Genomic DNA, 942 nt, shown 5'->3' on the forward strand with positions numbered 1-942 from the left:
GAACTTTACGCAGAGGGTGGTGGGTGCCTGGAACGCGTTGCCAGCGGAGGTGGTCGCCGCGGGCACGATAGCGTCTTTTAAGATGTATCTAGACAGATCCATGAATGGGCAGGAAGCAAAGAGACGCAGACCCTTAGAAAATAGGCGACATGTTTAGGTAGAGGATCTGGATCGGCACAGGCTTGGAGGGCCGAAGGGCCTCTTCCTGTGCTGTAATTTTCCTTGTTCTTTGTTCTTTAGTTGGAGTCATACCTAGCGCAAAGGAATATGGTGATAGTTGTGGGTGGCCAATCATCTCAGTCCCAGAACAGCACTCAGGAGTTCCTCAGGGTAGTGTCCTAGGCCCCAACCATCTTCCGTTGCTTCATCAATGACCTTCCCTCTATCATAAGGTCAGAAGTGGGGATGTTCGCTGATGATTGCAAAATGTTCAGTAGCATTAGCAACTCCTCAGCTACTGAAGCAGTCCGTGTCCACATGTAGAGGGACCTGGACAACATTGGGCTTGGGCTGATAAGTGACAAGGAACATTCAACCCACAAAAGTGCCAGGCAATGAACATCTCCAACAAGAGAGAACCTAACCATCTCCCCTTGACATTCAATGGCATTACCATTGCTGAATCCCTCACCATCAACATTCTGGGGGTTACCATTGAGCAGGAACTGAATTGGATCAGCCATATAAATACCGTAGCTACAAGAGCAGGTCAGAGGCTGGGAATTCTGCTGTGAATCACTCACCTCCTGTCCACCATCTACAAGGCACAAGTCAGGAGCGTGATGGAATACTCCCCACTTGCCTGGATGAGTGCAGCTCCAACAACACTCAAGAAGCTCAACATCATCCAGGACAAAGCAGCTCGCTTGATCAGCACCCCATCCACCACCTTAAATATTCACTCCCTCCACCACCAGTGAACAGTGGTGGCAGTGCGTACCA

This window comes from Heterodontus francisci, unplaced genomic scaffold (genome assembly GCF_036365525.1).
Source record: "Heterodontus francisci isolate sHetFra1 unplaced genomic scaffold, sHetFra1.hap1 HAP1_SCAFFOLD_59, whole genome shotgun sequence".
In the NCBI taxonomy this organism is placed as follows: domain Eukaryota; kingdom Metazoa; phylum Chordata; class Chondrichthyes; order Heterodontiformes; family Heterodontidae; genus Heterodontus; species Heterodontus francisci.